General features: G+C 31.4%; 1 protein-coding gene across 10 annotated transcripts in view; it reads right to left on the bottom strand.

Moving 5' to 3' along the window:
* The window catches only part of LOC100576291, a 160,215-nt gene that overhangs the window by 111,179 nt on the left and 26,035 nt on the right, over positions 1 to 23,001 (bottom strand). The gene's annotated exons all lie outside the window — the stretch shown is intronic.

Here is a 23,001-nt window from a genome sequence, read left to right as displayed (position 1 = left end):
GAATACCTCTTCACAGAACAATCTCCCCAAATTCGTTGCAACGTGATGCACATAAATTGATGAACCGCAACCCCCGCAAGGTTATTCCACTCTAACTTCGTTTCTCGAGGTTTTACACAACGCAAAAAGATCGGTTGGGGAACGCGGTTTACGTGTTTACCCAAAACTAAACCACCTCTCCTTCTTGCGCGCGTAACGTGTATGAGAGAGAGAGAGAGAGAGAGAGAGAGAGAGAGGGGCGGCCACGATCTTGGGGGAACACTTTGGCCGGTTTAATGAGTAACGATCCAATATACAACGGGGCATCGGAGCAACTTCCTATTTAATAGACGTATCTAAGCGACGTTTACCGTTCCGACGTTGTTGACCGTGACGTTAAGTGCCGCCATGGTATACTGGATAAACAAGATTTCAAATACCGATCGTAACCTGTTATGCCCCCTCGTATATACCACCGTGGCCTAATAACTTTCAACGTCTTAATTATCTTTCCCCCGTTTTGGAGGTAGTCTCGATACGCTGGTGTGAGTGAGATAGATAGACATTCCTTATATATGTACATATATTTTGTGCTTGAAAAGATACTGGAAAGTATATACCTTTTTTTGATAAGAGAACTTTGAATAGACTCGTTGTGTCTCTTTCTTTGTTTAAATGTTGGATAATTGGATAATTGGGTATATTTTGTGTGGAGTTGTAGATATTGTATTTTTTGGTACAAGAATTTTAAATGTCTTGACTATCTTTCTTTCTTGGTATAAATAAGTTTTGTAAGTGTAGAAATTTGAATAGTAGAAATTTTTGGATGATAAGAGCTTGAAGTTTGTTTTAATTATTTAAATCTTCGTCGAGTAATCTTTTTATTATTTATAAAGAGAAAGTTTAATTTTAAACTTAAAAAAATTATAAATTGAATAGCAATGTAAATTTTGAAAAAGCAGGAGAAAGGTATATTTATTTATATTATTTATAGAAAACGTGTATAAAAATGATTCTGAAACGCAATGAAAAAATTGGATAGATGTCGGTGCGATATGAACACGTGATTGATATCGATAATAATTATTGCTAAATCGTGTCGATACAAGATGAAGAGTAGTTAAATACGAGGGATGATATTTTATTTGACGTATCGATTTTATTGCTTAAATTCGTTATTTTTAAATATTCAACGTTAGTATCAATCGATATCGAACACCCTAAAAAAAGGAAAGAGGTTAAATGAAGAGGAAGCTTTATCAGAATGTCAAGGCTGGTCGATTGTGTGTACATGGCGATGCCATCTGCACGTGTCATTTCTCGTTTCATCTATCGCGTAAATTTATTTCGTTACGAATTTTCACGTCGAATATTTTTGTCCCGAAAAATCGTGATATTTAAGAAAGGAAGCTTCTTCATTCTTTCTTTTGATCAAGATACGAAAATAAAGAAAAAGTACCAATATCAGTTTCTTCTTACAAAGTATAAAGAAAGTATTTTTACAATTAACATTCATATTTCAATAGATTATTCTAACAGGATATTTAGATTGAACGGTGATGTATATTACCTAATATTTATATATCCTTAAGAAAAATATATTCTAAATGCTAAAATATAAAAATAAACGTTGATATGCAAGAATATCGATCACTTTTCAACTTACAAGCAAAAGCGCCTGTATATAGGCAACTCGTCAAACAGACACGTTCAACTGGTCGTACAACAAAAACCGTACAACAATTGCTCGTAATTTAACGGTGCAACTTGAAAATTTTGATTCATTTTAAATTTCTCTCTAAAGAACGACGATTGATTTAAATTTATTTTAGGAAAAAAATTAAATCCTTTTATAAATAAATAATATTTCGTTACCATCGATCGATAAATAGAACGAACGCTCGAAATTTGAGTAGGTTCTTATTAATATGCAATCAATCTTTGATCAGAAATTTGTCCTACGTGGCATCACGCGTGCTTTATCTGGCCATCTGAAAGAATCACTATCGTGATCTTGAAATTATCTTTTCTTTCCGTATCCTCTATTTTTTTTCTTTTAATTTTTCTTTTCCTTTTCTTTTTTTTTTTTTTTTTTTATAAATAATTCCGTCACGATTGAAACAACTAGAATTCTCACACATTTATCGCGAGAATTTCCATATTTGTTGAATATATACCAGCCGTGCTATCTCTCGATCAATGATTTGTTACGAATTCTGAATTCTCAACAACCCATCGTTCGCCATTTTTTAACTGTGCTCGAATTATTCTGAATATAACTAGAGTAATATATCGTAAAAAAAAAAAAAAAAAGAAGAATATCAATATCCGTATTTTTTTAAAATTTCATTTATTCGTGTTTTTAATATTGTTAAAAATTTTTTCAAGTAATTATTCAATATTATAATATCGAAAAAATCAAGAATTATTTGAAAATTATTATACGTATATATATTTTTTTTTTAATAAAAATATATCGAAATTAACGAACGATAATTCTTTGTTCGTGTTTGCAAGAAAGAGAAAGAAAGGAATAAAAAAGTAATGCGATACGTGGGGACACGTTCGAAGAGGAAACGAATTCGTATTTAATTCTCTACCAGAAATGAACGTACGTTGCAATCAACACCTGGTAAAAATTATATCCGGAAATAATGAGAGATCCTCCCATATTATTCCTCTGATATTGCATTTCCTTCGTTTAATTCGATCCTGGTTTTTTCTTTAGAGATAAACTGGAAAAAAAAATCATTTTTTCTTCTGACCTTTCTATACTCTGAATGAATCTTCCTCAACGAAGAAATTATCTCGTAGCATTATGTATAAGGAAATTCGAAAAATTGAAAATGAATTTGTGAATCTTCGATAAATCGTTTAATTTTGAAAATAATATATTTGAAGACTATTTGAAAACTATAAATTAATTTTAATATTCATTTACACGATGATATAAAAAGAATTCTTAAAATTCGTAAAGTTCAAGTCAAGCATTAATCAGCCTACTATATATAATTCAGAAAAGTAGTACAACCATTGAAATAATGGTACGTGATTCACTCGAACAAATAGTACAAATAAAGTTAAATTGAACTTGTTAATGACACATCATCATCAACAATTTTGCAACTCAAATCAAACCGATAATACATTTAATAAATATTAAATGATATATTATCGAAAATTTTACCTAGTAAGTAGTACGAATCAGTCACAAAGTAAGACGAGTAGTAAAACTCTTGTACAAACTTTGAAAATTTAAAACTCGTAAGTTCAACTGAAACTCGAATAAAACAATAATACAATTAATACAATAAGCAAGATATACCATCGATAACTTTGTCAAAAGACAATAAATGGTACAGCCTTACCAATGAGCAGACGAGTAGTACAACTTTCTTCTACGACGACTATAACTCAAATCGGGCACAATTAATACAGTACACGAACAACCCCTCAATTCCCCCACATCCCTGCTCAACGTTCTTCAAAAGAAAAAATCTCTTCCTCCAGAAACCTCCAGAAAGGAAGGACCTGGCTGGCGGCATTGCTAATGAATCGCTCAAGATGTTCCCCTTCATTTCGGTTCGAGGAGCAAAGTTTATCTGAGAAGACACAAGGGATGAAGCTATACAACGTTATCTTCTATTATTACCCTGTGCCAGACGCGAGCAACCATTGTTCCTCTCCCAACAACAACAAGCTTTCTTTTAACGTGGAACGCAGCCTCTAATGGTAATTAGAGAAGAACGCCACTTGTCGGTGATGCACGTGATCAAGGAGCGAATCTCCTGAATTCGTTCGTGCAAAAATAACACGGCTTTTCTATCGGGTGTTTGCACGAAAAAAGTGAGAAAACACCAACCTGTTTGGACAGAAGAAGAAAGACGACTTGTTGGGAATCAACCCTGTAGGCTTTTTCGAGGGAAATTGTGCGAATTGAGAGAGGCCAAGACACGTAAAGATGATGTGGGCAATGAGCGAATTTTAAATAATCAATTCGTTGAAGAAGCAACGTGTATATATTGAACAGTAAGTAGCGTAAGACAGTTCGAGTCAGACACGATACGCGAGTGATACGAATTAATAATGGGCGAGCAAGTGAACAGTAAGTAGCGTAAAACAGTTCGAGTCGGACACGCAAGTGATACGAATTAATAATGGGCAACCGAGTGAACAATAAGTAACGTAAGACAGTTCGAGTCGGACATGGTACGCGAGTGATACGAATTAATAATGGGCGAGCGAGTGAACAGTAAGTAGCGTAAGACAGTTCGAGTCGGACACGATACGCGAGTGATACGAATTAATAATGGGCGAGCGAGTGAACAGTAAGTAGCGTAAGACAGTTCGAGTCGGACACGATACGCGAGTGATACGAATTAATAATGGGCGAGCGAGTGAACAGTAAGTAGCGTAAGACAGTTCGAGTCGGACACGATACGCGAGTGATACGAATTAATAATGGGCGAGCGAGTGAACAGTAAGTAGCGTAAGACAGTTCGAATCGGACACGAGTGATACGAATTAATAATGGACGAGCGAGTGGAACGAATCGAGTGTTGATGGTACGTAAGTGGTACAAGTCGATCAATTTGGCCAATGATAGATCAATTTATCAATTTATCAAACCAATAACATACGATTCGGAATTTAGTGGATAAGTGATATAAAATTAATTGTTGGTTGAGCTAGTAGCATAAATCGATTATGGTCAAACGTATAATAGAGATCTTTTCGGCTGATTAATTAATAATAATTGAAAATACGCATTTGTCGAATTGTAGAAAATCGAGGAAATGATTATATCACGCGGTGTTCCAACAAAGGGGGGAATTTCTGTGAATAAGCCTGGGCTGAGATAAAATTCATTAAGTTTCGCCTCCAACTAGGGAGTTCTCGAATGGAACGGTTTCTCTTCTCATTGAAAACTCGATCTTGAAATACGTTCCTGCCCGATCAAGTAATACTTAAATTTTTTTTCCCTGAAATTGGGTCATCGAGTTCTCCACCCTCGATTGTGTTACATCCAATTATTTCGATTGATCGTTGAAAAATGAGCAATGCCACGAAAGGGATAATAGGGATTAAACGTTCTCCAAAACGACGTCCAAAATTAATTTCGATCCAAAAAAATTTCTCCTTTCATTACCATTGAAAAAAAAAAGAAAAAGAAAAAATTGGCAAATATTATTGTGTATATGTATATTAATCCATATTCGAGCAATCTAATTCTTTCTTTTTCTGAAAATTAATTTCTCAAAAAAAAAATGGCCGCCCCTTTTAATCGCGGTGATCAAAGTTAAAGCAATTAATCATGGGTTAGCGTGGGCGGTTTGAATGAAGTTTCAACGCTCGATGGGACGTCCTCGACGCCATTTTCGAAACCGCAATCGGTGGTCGAGGAGCAATTCTCGAATTCCTGGCGCGAATTCCCTCGAAAATTGTAGAAAATCCCCTTTCTGGCTATATTTGATTGACGTTGATCGCGCTATTCTACCACGCCACCTCGCGGTAACTTTGTTCAGTACGATTCGGGACACGTGGAAAAAGGAAAATTGCAGAATTCAACCGTGTCGTTGAGTTCTCTAATGCGACGCTGTATTCAGATATTTTATAAAATAAAGATACGATGTGAAGAAAGGTATATTAGATTATTACATGCAGTTTTCTCTTTCTTCTTTTTTTTTTTAATTTTAAAAAATGTATCATTATCGATATGATTTTTATTGGACAAGTGGAAGAATGAAAGGAATATTTTGCAGTTGAAGATTGATAGTTTTGTTTATTTATTTATTCATTTCTAATCTTTTTTTTAATTTTAACAAAAATGTATCATTATCGATATGATTTCTTTTGGACAAATGGAAGAAAGAAAGGAATGTTTTGCACTTGAAGATTAATAGTTTTGCTTATTTATTTATTCATTCTAATTTTTTTTTAATTTTAATAAAAATGTATCATTATCGATATGATTTCTATTGGACAAGTGGAAGAAAGGAATGTTTTGCACTTGAAGATTAATAGTTTTGCTTATTTATTTATTCATTCTAATTTTTTTTTTAATTTTAACAAAAATGTATCGTTATCGATATAATTTTTATTGGACAAATGAAAGAAAGAAATGTTTTGTACTTGAAGATTAATAGTTTTGCTTATTTATTTATTCATTCTAATTTTTTTTTAATTTTAACAAAAATGTATCATTATCGATATGATTTCTTTTAGACAAGTGGAAAAATGAAAGAAATGTTTTGCACTTGAAGATTAATAGTTTTGCTTATTTATTTATTCTAATTTTTTTTTAATTTTATTGAATAAGTGGAAGAATGAAAGGAATTTTCACTTGAAGATTAATACTTTTGCTTATTTATTTACTCATTCTATTTTTTTTTTTTAATTTTATTGAATAAGTGGAAGAATGAAAGGAATATTTTTCACTTGAAGATTGTTTTGTTTATTCTAATTGAATTAATATTGAATTTTTACAAATTATTTTACATGTACAGAAAGAAATTTTGTTGGAAGAGAAATTGTGTAAATTTTTTAATCTATTGAGAAGCAAAGTTTGGGTTTGGTCGAAGAAGATTAAAAACAAAAAAAAAAGATGATCGACATAAGGGAAGAGGCGATAAAAATAATTAAGTATCTAATGACATGGTAAGGGATGACCCTTTTTTGATCAATTAGCTAATTAAAAATCTATAAACGAGCAAGTTCAATGAGCAAGTCTTATCTTCAACCATTAAAAAGAATTACCTTAAACCTTAAATAAAATAAAGAAAGAGCAAAATATCCATTCAACTGAACATGAAGCTATGAAATATTGATGGATATCGAGGCTAAAGAGTGTGACGAAACATTTTTTACATTTTAATTAACAAAATCCTCCTTTTTATCAGAAAGGGAAGCTGTTGTTTAATTAAAGTTTTAATTGAATCCTCTGCCAAATGCCAAGCGCGCAAAATAAGAAATTGTTTTATAACACGTTTATATTAATTTACACCAGAGCCAGATTAATTTTTCCCCCTTGTGTATCTTTATAATTAATACTTTACTACAAAAGATGTCGCCAAGCCGGGCAACAATTAACCACCGATTAACGTCACTCTCGTCTCCTTAAAAAATTTTCACTTCCATGAAAATCGAAATTAATAAATTTCCACCTTTTCCACTTTTCAATATTTCCTTATAACCATATAATAATCCTGTGTTAGAATAACCAGACCATCTATCCATCTGTCTCTTTTCTTGTTTCTTAATGTTGCACGATTTCTCGAGTGGATCGATTGAAAATCGATTATTTCAATTCTAAGAGAGAAATTATAATTCAAAAATTTTTTCTAATTTTTTTCTAATTTTCAAACAGAGCAACCTCGAACATATATATATATATATAATCTCTCCTTAATTATTCTATAAATTCCGCATTGCAGCGAAAACATTTCAAAAATTTATAAATGGTACTCTCGAGCGTGTAAAACTAAATTAATAGCACTCTCGATCAGTTTTCGCGCCAAATGACCCGTTCAAAAATCGGTGGCATAGATCTCTAGTCGTCGATCGTCATGTCCAATCAATTAAACAAAACTGTGGCTGAACCGAGCGCTGATTAATTAAGCCTAATAATTTACGAGTCAAGGTTATTTTAATTAAATTAAAAGCATCGAATGTCACGTCATATATAAATACCTTTTACGTGAATAAAGAGAATGTAAAAGGAAAAAGAGCGATTAAATAGGGAAAAACTCGTTGCGCTTTTTTTTCCCCGATTTTAATGATAATACCATCTAATGGTATTACAGGTACCTGTTTTGCCTGAATTCTTTGCGCATTCTTTCGCGCAAATGTTTCGAAACATTAGAAAACAGGGAGCAGCGTGTAGAAAGATTAAAGGTTGAGAAAGAAATTGTTCAAAACAATCGTTGAGATTAATAATTAATATTGTGGGAATTTTTAACGCGGTAAAATTAAATTTTTCTAAGATGATGAATTATTATTATTAGACAATTTTTATAGTAGATGAAGAATATATCGAATGAAATTATATATATAAATTTCGTAAATTTTCGAAAATTTTAAACGCGCAAGAATGTATATTGACAAGGATTCGCAATTTGTCCCTATTCACTAGCCTGGCTAATTACACGTGAATCGGATTTAATGCAATTCGATCCCAATAAATATGTAATGCGGGATCTAAATTACCGGTTGCAAGATTATAATACGATTCCATGTCGAAATTACGTCCATCTGTTCGACATTGGTACAGGAAATCGATGTGAAACGTGTTACTGGCTACGCGGCTAATAAGTCGGTTGAATTCTCTGGATTAATATAATTATAAGCCGCTGCACTTTTAATTCCTTCGAAATCGAAATTCATTTATTTCGAATTTTCACACGACGATTATATATTTCCGTGTTAATTAATTCGATTTGAAATAATTTTCTATCCCTATCTCTCCGCCAGGATAATACTTTTCGTGTTTCCAACTCTCGCGAGAGTAATTATAATTTAGGATGGGAGAACACGAGATCGAGAATAATTTTTCGTGAAAAATTTAATTTTACGCGAATTATTTTGTATAAATAACTGAAATCTTGCGTTACGGTCAGACACGAAGGAGAATAGCCCAGTCATAGCCAGAAAAGTGGTACGAGTCAAGCATTGGCGAGGTTAGTAACAATACTTTTTGATCAGACAAATAGTACAGCTGGATAATTGATCAGACCGGTAATAATAATAATATATTAATTATTTAATATATTATATTTAATAATAATATATTAATTAATTATATAATAATTAATAATTTGATTAATTGATTCAACAAGTTCATTTAATCAAGTAAACGATATAAAATGATCAAGTAAAATAAATCAATCAAATATCAGCCAGATAGCTGGAAAAGTGGTATGAATCAACGCTGTCAGTAATATAATTTGATAATCGGATAAATAGTTGAAGTCAATAATTAGTCAGGTCGGTATATTGGTGATCAAAGAAGTGGTACGAATCAATCATTGGTCGGGCAAGGAGCGTATTACCAATTACTCGATCGAACAAATAATACGATCGTAAGCAGATCGTGAGCAGAGTAAAGAACAACTTTTTCTCCTACATTTTTATATCTTCCAACGCAAAAGTCGATCAAATCCTCGTCCAAGTCGAAAGATAAGATGCAAAAAAAAAAAAAACGATGATCGAGGAAAAAAAGAGAAACTCCGAGAGACAATTTTATTCCTTTCTAATGAAGTCAAACTTGGGAATGGCTTTGAAAGAGTTCAAGAGCTTCGTCCAAACTTCCTACGAATGCTAAATTGCCAAATTGATCGAAACGATTGGAAAGGACGATTCGATCGCTCTTATCGAAGACCAATTTACAATTATCTGTCTTGTAAATTAATTCTTCTTTCGTTTTCATAATTCTAAACCTGATTCGAATCAAGGACGAAACGAAATCACCCGATTAATTGGATCATTCCGATCAAGAATAATCGGCAAAGTCGGGGATCGTCGATAAGAAGATCGAAGGAGGAAAGTAGTTGGCCAAGTCTTCTCAACGATTCTCGCCAACTGTATAAAATATTGTCCGTAGTTGGTGCAACTGTTGAATTAGATTGAAACTTGTGAAAATGGAATTCGTCAATTATTCCACGTCCAATCCCTCTTTCCCCCGATTGTCCTTGAGAATACTAAAGTTACAAAGCACGGATAGGCTGATAGCCAAGAGACTGTTTTATCGACCGAAGTTAATGCATTACCGATATATATATACTAGACACTTCGTAAACTAGGAATAGAGGAAATTTTATTTGCGAAGAATTTAAAATTTCTTTTTTTTCTTCTCGAAAATTGAAAGAAAGATCGTCCACTTACATCGAAATGAACTATATAGAAATATTTAAATCCTCGAATGATCAAAATTTCGATATTTTTAATAATAAAATTTTAACCTCGAAACATTGTACGATAAAATTATTAAAGTAAATTTAAATTTTGCAACAAACTATTAACACGACAGTTTCGTTCGACAATTCAAATTTGCATGAGAGAAAATTATAATTTTACATCTTATTCAAATAAACTTACGTATAAAATAATCCAATACCCCCGAACTCTGCTTTCCAATAACCGATCCATTATATCAAAAGATTGCAAGTGTACAAGTGAAAGGGTTAATGGGATATAATATCCCAATTACAACCGAAAAAGAAAGAAAAATCGATAAACCACGCTCGAAACCCGCCAAAATCCACTTAACACCGCCCCTAACCGCGACTACCGCGCATAACTCAACCCTAATACGTCAAAGCATTCGCCAATCAAAGGGTTAATTTCGCCTGCAAAGACCCGAAACAGCCACAGTCAGAAATTTTTGTCTCGATAACCGTGTCTCTCTCTTTCTCCACGTTTTCTTCCTCGCTCTCTCTCTCTCTCTCTCTCTCATTCTCTTCGAGAGGTCTCGTTGAGTGGGTCGGTAATGAAGAAACGTGGTGACACGTGGAAAGCAAGCGGATAATGATGGCTATTAACTGGCTGAATTGATGTATTTTTAGTTGCTGAGAACGATTTGTCTGAGATTAAAAACAACGTGCGCCATTTTTTAATCTTTTTCGAATTTAAGATAAGATAAGAATTTTTTTGGATCACAAAGAAGGACAAATTATCGAGAACGATAATTTTAATTTTTTTGAAATTTAAGATGTATTGTAATGTATATAATTTTTGGAATCGTTTCAAAATTTGGAAATTCATAGAAATAAACAGAAATTCAAAATATGGAAATTTCAATTTTCTGACGTTTCGATCGAGATTATAATTTTTCGTGCTTGCATCAAAAATTCTCGTTTTCGAGATTCTAAGATACCCAAATTTTAATTGCAATCGATATTTCGTATCTTCAACGAATGCATATTGCATTTTATAATTATTCAAATTAAGAAGATATCTAAATTATTCAGACATTTCAATATTGTTGGAAATTTCAATTTCTCTCCTGTTTCTGCAAGAATTTCGATTTTCTTTCTTCCTTTTCTTTTTTTTTTCTTCATTGCATCTCAGATTTCGAAATTGCAAGTTTACAGAAATATTTATTATACAAAAGAGTTGACAAAGAATAAAAGAGAGAGAGAGAGAGAAAAAAAATAATACGAATTAACTCGAAAGAGACTCGAAGAAGACTTTTTTTAATACCTTAACGGTTGCTTAAACACGATTAAAGTAAAAACACGAGAGGAACACTCGAGTTGGATAAAAATAATAAATATTCTTGGCTCGAAGGAAGGAAGAAAGGAAGGAAGGAAGGAAGGAAGATTCATATGATTCGTTTTTCAAACGTAAAAATTTTGCTTTGCGAGGGAAGATGAGGAGGAAGAGGGAGAGAAATGAGCAAAGTCTACAAACTCTAGTGGGAAGGAAGTGAGGGCACGGCGGTTGAGATACAACAAAGGTAATTAGGTCAATATGCATCGACAAAATTTCCAATTAGGAGCGAGCAATAGTGAGGAGTGGAAACGGTTTTGTATATTTTAAATTAATTTGATATTATCGTGTCGTTAGGAAAACTTTGTATCCTAGAAAATGATTAGAAATTTAATTTATTCAATTTCAAAAATTTTTAAATTTCTTTTCTGATTACCGTCGAATCGTCAAAAATTGCGATTAGGAAAAATTTAAAGTTAGAAACGTTCGATAAAGTTGAGATTTATTCTCGAGATTTTCAATTAAAATTTTTTTAATTGCATCGAACGGTTGATTTTTCGAATTTCGAATCGCCAAGATTTAAATTTTCGAATATTTTCGCCAGATTCTCCTAAGATTCTCCTTTGGATTGCCGAGATTTTCATTATGTAAAACGCTCCTTGAACTTTTACGACTGCCATTTTATTTCACTTTACGACACCAGGATAAGTTAATAAAGACTTCCTTTACGAAACGCGATAAAACGAGCTTGATACGATTTTGTGAAAAACCGATATTGTTTTCCGTCCCGTAATTGCGCTTCAATGTTTAATCGTTTCCTAACTATTGTAAATACGCGGTACGCGATGTTTTTCAACTCTATTTCAAATTAAAGTAATGTTGTTACTCCGTCGATAAAGTCGCGTTCGCCTCGAATATTTGCTAACTTCGATTGATCGCCATGCCATTTTTTTAATTTAACCGTTGAAACATTTAATTTTCGCCGATTAAAAAAGGTTTAATTGCCGTTTTTTTTTTTTTTTTTTATAAAGAATATCCGCGTTGAAGCGAAAATTACGTGGAATTAAATCAACGATTAAAAGAGAATTGATGGATTAAAAAAATATATATATATATATACACGTGTATATATAAAATGGTAAATATCGATTCAAAAAAAAGTGAATCGTTCCCAATATTTACGAGCACTTTTACTCCATAAATTATGCGTCACGTTATCGTACTACATAATGCGGGACGTATAACGATATTTCATCGTTCCACGTGTTAGTGCACATTTAGGCAAACTGCTTCGCATCGAAATATTACGATACCGCCACCGATGTTTGATCAGAAAATATTTGTAGATTTATGTTATCTCGTTAATGGTACGTGTTATATTTGCCTGGATAAAATTCTGCGTAAATAATCGGATCCAACGATCCAACTTTTCTTCATTTTGAAATAAGAAACTATAAATATTAGTGGATTAAAGAGATTTAGAAATATCTCTCGATTTAAAACAATCAAAACAGTAATTGAAATTCTGTCAATTAACGTATTATCGATTGTCGATAAATTAATCGATGATAATAAATAATGGTCACTTCGATCCATTGAAATTATTCAATTTTATTTTTTTTCCATTAAAAAAAAAACAAGAAATCATTTTGCTCCCTATCTTGTAATTCTCCAAATTAATAAGATTTTTAACAAAAATTTCACGTAGAGACTTAAAGACTTCCAAAGGATTTTTCTTCGTCGAAATGTTCCATCGAATAACATCAAATATTAAACTTAAATTCTTATCGTGTTTCACGTGTTTTTTACACGAGCTTTCTTACTTTACACGAGATAACCTTTGAAATAAAGAAAAACTTCCGTAATCTCTTTCTTTGTCGAATACGACACCAGTTTCACTGTAATCGATGTTACAGCATCTTGCTCATCTTGTGATAATGAAAAATCCAAAAATAATCGATCAGAAAAGTAGATAAGAAGATAATCTGAACAAGTAGCGTGAGTCGAAGATTGGTTAAAAAAAAGGAGAAGACAGTTAGAAAAGTAGCGTAAGTCAATCATTAATCAGAAGAATAATAGAATAAGTAGTGTAAGTCAACGTATATAACGTAAGTAACAGAAAACAATTGTGGTCAGACTGTAGCAAAAAATAAAACGTGTAGATTATAAGCAGACGAATGGTATATGTATCATTCATTAATTAGAAAGTGGAGAAAAGAACCAAGCAGTGAATAGATCAATCATTGACGAGACATGCGAAATAGAACGAAATCATCGATCATTCGTGAGACAAATCAAAATCGATTTCCTTTCTTTCTTTAATTTTTTGCAAATTTAATTGCAAATTATTCAAGATGATGCAATTAATGTTCCAAACGAATTTAATCATAGATGAGATTTGGAGAAACTAGTAAGAGAGAGACGTGTTACGTGAGGCATGTATAGCAGATTTTGGGTGACACATGGCGCAGTTTGCGGAAACTGATTGTTCGAGATGAATGTTTAACACGTTCTCGTCCGAGGAAAGCATATAGACTACGTTCTCTCATCAGATTCTATATGCATCGGTGGCACGTGTTGTCTCATCTTCAAATTTCACTTATCCACAATTATTCCGAAACTTGCAACCTACGAAAAAATTTTTAATTTTTATTACTGTTCAAACAATTGTCCAACTTTGATTTTTAAAACAAAAATTATAAAATAATTACAATTAAAAAATTATTCGTGTAATTCTAAATAATTTTTTCTTATAAATGATTGATCTATACTACTTGATACTGCTTTACTTGTCTCATCTTCAAATATCACTTATTCACAATTATTCCGAAACTTGCAACCTACGAAAAAATTTTTAATTTTTATTACTGTTCAAACACTTGTCCAACTTTGATTTTTAAAACAAAAATTATAAAATAATTACAATTAAAAAATTATTCATGCGATTCTAAATAATTTTTTTCTTATAAATGATTGATCTATACTACTTTACTGCTTTACTTGTCTCATTTTCAAATTTCACTTATTCACAATTATTCCGTAACTTGCAACCTACGAAAAAATTTTTAATTTTTATTACTGTTCAAACAATTGTCCAACTTTGATTTTTAAAACAAAAATTATAAAATAATTACAATTAAAAAATTATTCGTGTAATTCTAAATAATTTTTTTCTAATAAATGATTGATCTATGCTACTTGATACTGCTTTACTTGTCTCATCAATCATTGATATATACTATTCACTCAACTACAACTGACTTGCATTACTTGCCACGCCATAATTACATTACTCCACTTGTTTTCTCAATTATTGATCCATATATTATTTACTTAACTATAATTATCCTCTTCTTTTCTTCTGATCAAATCTTATTGACTTACATTAATTATCAAACCATAAATATTTTTTCATGTATATTACTTAATTATTCTCTTCTTTTTCTCTAATCAATATTTCACTAAATCACAACTCCACCATTCCACTTGTCTCATCAATTTTGTCAATCATCTATACTACACTATATACTTAACTTTGTCTCAATTATTGATCTATATTAATATTATTTACTTAACAACAATTATCCTTTCCTTTTCCTCCGATCAATGTTTGACTTACACTACTTGTCGAATCTCTATTGAACCATTCTACTTGTCTTGCCCCAATCATTGACCTATATACTCCAACTTTATCTCTTCTCTCTTCGCCTGACTAATGATTGACCCGTACTATTCACGACCGTCTTATCGCATATTTCTAAAACAATAAGTTTGAACGAGTTTGAACGAGTACGGCAAGCGTCTACTCACTTCTACAGGCGGCAAGGCTGTCTTCGCCTGTTTCGGATCGAAGAACCAACGAACGAGGATCCTTCTGGAAAAGACGGATGGCGCGTGTCCGTGTATCTGCCTTTCCTCGATTCCTCGAAACGTTCTTATCGTTCGAATAAATGACGTGGAAGTAACTCGCGCTATTATATCCCCACACATGTGTTTACCCAGAGAGCGAGAAAATTCCTTGGAACGCTGAAATCTGCGACCAGTTTTGCAAAAGTTTTTGCAAGGATGGGGGAGGAAGTTCTCTCTCGAGGCTTGGATTTTATATCAAGATTTATATCAAGTGATCAAGTTTTTTCCTTTTTTTTTTTTTTCTTTTTTCTGGTTCGAGGAAGGAGAGAATAAATTCGATGGATTGAAAAAAATTTGAAAAATTTTTGGAAATTTGAATATTCGAAAATTTAAGCATTAGGAAAATTAAGAAAATTAAAAGGAAATTCTTGGAAATTAAGATGTTTGTTTGAGAATGGATTAGGAGAAAATGTGAGAAATGTTAGGGGCATACATTGCATTTATTTTATTTATCAAATAAATCCTATTCCTTCCTTTTCAGAATTTTTTGTTATTACATTTTAAAGCATCGAAGGAACACGAACTTAAAAATTAGATTTTTCTTTTATCTCTCGTACACATTCGTGAACGATAACATGAAAGTTCACCATTTCCCTTAGGGGTCTTTTCACCCTTATGAAATAGAAATGAGAAACAACCTGAAAGATACAAGGATTTCCCAGAGACACGTACCATGTCATAATCTTCTAGCAGACACGACAGTTACGATTTAATTTCAAAAGATGTAATAAACTCAACATTTTTTTTAATAAAAATTCTAAAAATTTTTTTTTTTTTAAATCATACACTTAAATACCCGTCGAAACGATTAAACTACGCATAATTTATCAAATCCAACGAAGTAAATCTCGTAAAATGTTTCAAATGATTTTCGAGATGTTCAAAATTCAGCTCGTTACAGCATTGTGCTTATTATTCAACTCCTCGTAAAAGACTATAAGTTCTATTAAAGAGAGATTAAATTAACACTTTGCGAATTGAACCCTTACGATGTAATCATAAAACGGAGCTTATGCGAATCGTAATTTAACATATTCCTTGTAATTTTTTCGCTCCACACGCTGGAACTTTAATTCTTTTTTCCTAAATTAATTTGGGAAGAATTCGAATCGAGCGAAAAATTTCTTTACCGATCATCGGTAACGAAAACACACATTTCTTTATGAGATATGTTAACACGTAACACGTAACGTTTCGAATGAAAAAGAAATATTGAAAATTTCGTTGATCAATCATTCGATTAATTTTATTAAAGATATTATAACTTTTAATTAAAAAAAGAAGAAAGAAAAAAAATTATAGAAACGAAGGATCACGTTTCAATATTTTCAAACATAATTCGAATTCAACGAATTATCCCCTGATGACATTGTAATAACATAAGAAATATTCAACGTTCGTGGAGGAAATGATTTTTCACATTGAGCAAATAATCCGAGGGTAAATGCAAGGGAGATGGGAATCGGTGGAGGTATTTAAAAAAAAAAATGAGACGAAGGATTACGTTCACGAGTTCCAAGGATTATTCGGAAAATTGGATTTCTCTGGAAGTGTAATTTTTGTGCGGCGCCATTTTTAAATGAGGCAACCGCGAAATTCGTTACGTTTATCAGAAGAAAAATGGCGGAAAGAGATGTCCCAGTTCTTGAATCGATCCTCGCCTCGAGGAAATCTTTTCGGAAAGGAAAAAAACGTATTCAATCTTTTCTTCTTTTTAACATAAAATAAAAATTGTCGACAAAAAAATATCAACGATGGATTAGAATTTTTTATAATTGCACAAAATTTTAATTTCGATCAATCTTAGATTAAGGTCAGGTAACCTAACCTCAATCTAACTGAAAACATCGATCGATCAATTTCCTTATTATTTATTTACGAATAAATAATAAATAATATTCCATTAAAAATTACATATATCGATTTTTCGAGGAGTAAATTTAAAAACTTGATCAATTCATATTTCTCCTAAACAAAATTTGGAAAATAAATTTGGAAATTTTAATCCACAGAATCTCATAAAATTGTGACAATTATTATATATTTTTCTCCTTTCTTCTAATTTTTGTTATAATTGAGAAAATATTTATTGATGATAAATTACGTTTTTCAAAAAAGAAAATTTCATTTATTATTATTATTATTAATTTTTGTTTTTTCGAAGGAAAATAATAATCTGAGATAATGAAAATTCGCAACAAACGTGAATATCAATCCAAGAAATTGGCAGAGTGGAAAGTTGAGATTCGTCTCACCGGAAGTAAGCATCGGTGAGAGCAACGTGGAATTATTTCACCGAATTTCGATACCTGCTTTGTCGCTGACGCTTGATTTCCTTAAGAATTTTTGCCTTAAAAAGAAAAGTTAAGACGAAACTTTTAATTGAACGTCATTCGTGATATCTTTAAGGAACGGAACAGTTCGACAATCTACATGCAATCCGTTATAATTTATAATGGAAGCAGGTGGGAGGGAAAAATATCAATAAAATTAATTTTGAAAAAATGAAATTGAAATTTTCTTATTTGCAATTTTTCAATTTCAATCCAATCCAATTTATGTAATTATTTTACAAAATTACAATGTGAAAATAAGTTCATGAACTTTGGCAAAATTATCAAACGATAGAAAAAAATTCGATCCATCAAAAAGATCCATTTGAATAGCTCGTCTTTGGTGTAATAAAAATTTAGGCTCCATCGATCCATCAATAAAATCTACCCAGAACAAATTTCTTCTATCCTTCCAAAGATTCTTCCCTCGCTTCCTAGAAACTGAAATTGCATATTATTTCTTCATTATCACGAGGCTCGCGTAATCAGATCATAGCTCGATCCATCATTATTGAAAGTTTGTTTAAGAACGTATCTATTGCTCCAAACTTTGTTATACGATTATTATTAACGGTGTTGGCTTAAAGAAAAAGAAAAGAAGATGTGGATCTCAATGCAGATGCAATTGGAAGCTTAACAATTAGATTGGACCCAGAATTGGGGAAGGAAAATTAAAAAGAATAATCGAAATGAAAAGAAGAATTATTGAATTATAATTCAATGTTTCTTCAGAATATATTATATCCCAAAGTGTTAATTGTTTGGTATTGTCAAACAGATGAAGAGATGATACAAGTGAAGAAGTTGAATCATTCATATTAATTTTTTGAAAATAAACCAAGCCAGAATTGAAGGGAATGAGAAGAATTATAAATTATTATTAAATGTTTCTTTAAACTGTATCTATATTTCAAAGTATTAATTGCTTGATGTTGGCCATTATCAAAAAGATGAAGAGATACAAGTGAAGAAGTTGAATCAGTTATATTAATTTTTTGAAAATAAACTAAGATAGAATTGAAGGGAATGAGAAGAATTATAAATTATTATTAAATGTTTCTTTAAAATATATCTATATCCCAAAGTGTTAATTGTTTGATGTTTACCATTCTTAAACAAATGAAGAAATTAAATCTTGGAAAATTAATTTTTGGAAAATAAGCCAAGCTACAATTGAAGCAAGAAATAAGAAGAATTATTATATAACATTTCTTCAAAATATATCCATAGTACCCAAAGTATCAATTGTTTGATATTTTTTTTAACACAAGTTACATCTCTGTTTATTATTACTTTCAAAAAAAGAAATTGGTATCTCGATGCCAATTGAAAGAAAGAAAAGCAGGATTATTATTATTATTATTGAATGTGTTTCTTCTTCAAAGTACAATTAATTTTTTTTTTTTTTTTTGATATTTGTTAAAGACAGGAACAAGTTAAATTGCAACGCTCGTATTGTATTACTTTTAGAGAAGAAATTGACCAACGCGATGCAGAATTGTTCGAAGGAAGAGGATAGGGTTAGGTTAGAAAGGAAAACAAGAAGAATATAGGAGGAATCGTGAAGTCGGTGGAGCGAGGACGCTGCACATGCCACCTCCCAGAGAAGATCAATATCCCCACCAATCGTATTTTCTCTCTTCGCCACGGCACACTGTCTCTCCCCCCCCCTCCCTCCCCTCGTCTTCTCCTTTCGCTTCCTTTTTCTTTCTTTTTTTCCTCTTCCTCTTTCTTCCCTCTCTCTCTGTCCTCCCTCATATTTTTAAGCGATGGAGACTAGCAGTCTCGTTGTTTCCAAACGACAGAGTTGATGTAATTTTCTTCGATGCAATTATAGGTTTATCGAGACCTTCGAAGGTATCTTGTTAGTGGATGACGACTTCAGTTCAAAGGTTATATGGAGGATTCTTTTTAGATTGGAAATTTTCTCTGTTCTTTTATTTTTTTTTTTAACAACAACAGGAAAAAGGAGAAAACATTCCTCCAACTTTTATATTATTTATTTATTTATTTATTTTTGAATTAAAAAATAAAGGCGAGATAGAAAATAGTTTTTGTTACTGAAAGTAATTAAAAATTGCATCAAAGAGATCAATTTATTTTTTCGAAACTTTATTAAATCGAAACAATTTCTATTCCTCTATGATTATTTTGTTAAAATTTCTTTATGAGAAGGGATGTATAATTTATCTCGTTTGGATCCTGGCCACCTCCTTTATTCGATGAGGGTTGCTTTAATTGGAGGAGAATCTTTGGGCTGGTTCTCTTAATTAATGATAGAAATTATCGATTCGCAATCCAAGTGTACTGTATATGAATTAATATGTATTATACACTGGTGGAGAGTGGACAGGAAAATAAGTAGTACAGGTCAGTCATATTGATACAGACGGAACGAGAGCATATTCGTAATCAAATAAGTAGTATAGAGAAGTAAGAGTCGGACAGGCTTTAGCGATTACCTTATTTTACTTCGTTTATAAAATATTTCAAACTTTATTTGGATAATAATTTTAAAGAAAATAAATTATTGAAGTATACCTCAGCTATTAAATTTTATTACCCATCCATGATAAAAAGTATCATAACTCGATCGTAATGCGAGTGGAACAAGATCGTCAGTGCTGAAACGAGTGGTATAAGTAAATCATTGATCAACAATTGGAATATCTTTGATACATGAATAAGTATAACAGTCTTATTACATTGTAATATAAAATTATTATATATTATTATATACATACAAAAAAAAATATACCTGTGTCGATATAATGTTGAAATATTCATAAATTGGAGACAATTTCATCGATAAAAAAATATTCCATTCTCTTGTTACTTGTTCGTGCTTGCTCGCGACTCGTAGCCAACGCTACCGGGCCAGGCCAGTGTTCTTCGTTCATAACTCGAAGCCATTCTTCGAAAGGAAAAATTCTTCGACGTAAAAATAAAATTCTGAAAACGAAAAAAAAAAAAAAGAAACGCGTGATCATAATTTTCGTAAGTTGCAATTGTATTATCGACAATCGATAAAAAAAATAAATGATCGAAAAAAGAAAATATTGATTGAAATTAATAAAATGAAGATTAAAACGAAACGGGAAGAAACGCAGGGTCGTCGAACCTGTGATTTTTCTTCGCCGCCGTAAACTGCGCTCGTTCCGATCAATGAGGTGTCAAGGGCTTAAACCGGAATCTCGGTTATTGCATTACCGTGAAAATGGGGTCTCAGAGGTGCGTGACAAAGTGCACGAGCGTTATGCGCTTCCGTAGACTTAAGGATTAGCTTGCTACTTTTCCACCGGGGAATTGGAGTAAAAAGTAACACACGTGCTCTCTAATTTCAGATCAGATTCGATTCCAATTTAACGCTTTATTTCGTTACTTGTTTTCGTTGCTTGCTGTTGTTTTCGAAACGACTTTATTTATTATACGCGATTTTTTAACTCGATTTGCATGGAGATGGATGTAAAAGAGAGCGAGAGAGAAGATTTAATAAAATTTTGTGATTTTAATTTGTTTAGAAATTTCTTGATAATAATAATGAATAATTGATAATGATTGAATTAAATATATGATTTTTTTGTATTGGCTACAATTTATGATTATTTTGAATAATGTAATATGGAATATGAAAATATTCTTTTTACTATTTGTTTCGTAAAAAGAGGAAAATGTACTACACGTTCGTAAAATTCTAAATAGTACATTATTTATCATATGGGGAAAATATTTCTTCCCCTATTTCGTATTCTTTTGTGCAAAAGTCTCTAGATCATCCTCGAAAAGGATATATTTTGCTTTTATCGATAAAAGGAAATCAAATGGACGATTCAAATATTGTTATTTCGAGAATGAAAAATTTTCAACGGACGCAAGTTTGATTAATAAATTTTTCACAGAGAAATTTTTACAAGACTAACATTTCGAATTGTTAATATTATTCGATACGAATAACTTAACCTAAAATTTGCAACTCATCGAATTATTAATATCGTATAAAAATTGATGAGTTACTAGATACAAATATAAATATTAGTTTCAATTATTTTCAAGACTTAAAATAATAACCTAACCTAAAATTTGCAACTTATCGAATTATTAATATCGTATAAAAATTGATGGATATAAATATAAATATTAAATAAAAATATTAAAATATCGCGTTGTTTCCACGCAATTATATTTACAATTAATTTCAAAATGAATAGCTGTAATATTTTTTTTTAATAAAAAGTTGAACTTGCAAAAGTTACCATGCAATGGTAACATCGGTAACATCGAAAGCGTTTCAAGACTTAAAATAATAACCTAACCTAAAATTTGCAACTTATCGAATTATTAATATCGTATAAAAATTGATGGATATAAATATAAATATTAAATAAAAATATTAAAATATCGCGTTGTTTCCACGCAATTATATTTACAATTAATTTCAAAATGTAGCTGTAATATTTTTTTTTTTTAATAAAAAGTTGAACTTGCAAAAGTTACCATGCAATGGTAACATCGGTAACATCGAAAGCGTTTCAAGACTAAAAGGATCGAGGCCGCGAGAGAATTTAAATCCTTTGCGGGGAGGGAAATGAGTGAGTGAGTGAGTGAGTGAGCGAATAAAAAAAGAAAAATTATAATTTGCAAAATAACACTTTGACGTTTTCTCTCTCCTTTGAAACATTACATTTTGACTTTGATCACTCCCTTTTCCATTACCACGAATCTTATAACTTGTTTTATGCAAAAATTTCTAACCTTCAAAGTGCGTAGCATATTTTATGAACGTGTTATAACTCGTGTTGAAATCAGATTTCCTATTTTATACGTAAAATTACAATTTAAAGACAATTTTCGATCATTTATCCCAAATATTTATTACTAATTCGTTTTTAATAAATCTTTATTATTAAAAAATTTAGAAATACTTAAATAAACGATATTCTATAAAGAAACATATTAAAAATATTCCCAAAAATGTCTTGCTAACACATTGTTTCAAATTAAAAAATTAATCGATTCGAAAGAATGTATCTTCTATTTCTTTTTTTTAAATATTCTCCAAAAAAAAAGGAGAACAGAATAATATTCAAATCATAAACACGAGACGACGTGTTACACCACGTTTCTGTTTATTTCATTTTTATCCCTGAATCGTTGTTGCACCGCGCTCGGCTTGGAAAATTTCACGTCTGCTCGCTTATCGACTCGTACTCCTTACCTAGTCCTGGAAAATTTCGTTCCCCTTGGTGGATCGTATAAACGACTGCAGAACCTTGGTGTCCTGCGCGTGTTAAACGGAAGAGAACAGTCCATCATCCATGGAAACTTTTATGCACTATTTTATATATCGATGAAAACGATCGAATAAGAATCAATAAAAATTTCGATCGGAAATAAGATAAAAAACGAGAATTTATTGATTTCTCGACGTCATATAAGTTATTATAAGTTGTTTGTTGCATTGTTTGAATTTTGTAGTTTTGAGAATTTTCGAATTATTTTTGAAAATAATTTTTTTTTTTCATCCAGGTTTTTTTCGTTCCAGTAAGCTGAATGTTTCCTTACGTTGAAATTTTGA

This window comes from Apis mellifera, linkage group LG1 (genome assembly GCF_003254395.2).
Source record: "Apis mellifera strain DH4 linkage group LG1, Amel_HAv3.1, whole genome shotgun sequence".
Taxonomy (NCBI): domain Eukaryota; kingdom Metazoa; phylum Arthropoda; class Insecta; order Hymenoptera; family Apidae; genus Apis; species Apis mellifera.
This window is presented reverse-complemented; position numbering and strand designations above follow the sequence as displayed.